Here is a 613-nt window from a genome sequence, read left to right on the forward strand (position 1 = left end):
CCCACCGCTCGGGGTCCCTGAAGCCCTCAGGGCCCCGGCCGGGCCAGGCTTGTGCTGGCCGGGGGTGGTGGTGTGCGCGGTCGGGGCGGCGTCGGTTGGCCGGCCGCCGGGCTGCCGGCCCTGGCCAGCGGGAGTCCTATCGCGGGTCGAGCGGCTCAAGTACAGAGCGCGGCCCTTGGAGAGGTGTGGCCGGCTGGCCTGACCGGCAGGCAGGTCAGATTGAAAGGGAGGCGCGGCGCAGGGCTCTTAGGATGCCTGGCGGTAGCCACCTCCATCTATGCCCATAGCACCCTGAACGCACCTGATCTCTGATCTCCGAAGCTAAGCAGCGTCGGGCCTGGTTAGCACTTGGATGGGAGACCGCCTGGGAATACCAGGTGCTGTAGGCTTTTGCCTCCCCTCTCCATTAGCCCCTGGCCCCCCGCACCCCACTGTGCTCAAGGGGTCGCCTGCCATCCAGATGAACGGCCGGCCGGACAGCTAGCCAGCCAGCTGGCGGCCCTCGCAGGCAGAGGCGTCGAAACTCTTGGGTCCCCACATCCCCAGCCCCTCCCCGGGTGGACAGCCAGGCCCTGACTTCCACCAGACTTGGGTTGCCTCCGCGCGGCCTGCG

The 613-nt window shown here is 69.3% G+C and overlaps 1 pseudogene; it reads left to right on the forward strand.

Moving 5' to 3' along the window:
* The first annotated feature begins 273 nt into the window (after positions 1–273).
* On the forward strand, positions 274–389 carry LOC145539948 (5S ribosomal RNA; annotated as a pseudogene).
* Positions 390–613: the final 224 nt, after the last annotated feature.

Source organism: Giraffa tippelskirchi, chromosome 2, assembly GCF_054371585.1.
Source record: "Giraffa tippelskirchi isolate mGirTip1 chromosome 2, T2T-mGirTip1v1.2.pri, whole genome shotgun sequence".
NCBI classification, from domain to species: Eukaryota; Metazoa; Chordata; class Mammalia; order Artiodactyla; family Giraffidae; genus Giraffa; species Giraffa tippelskirchi.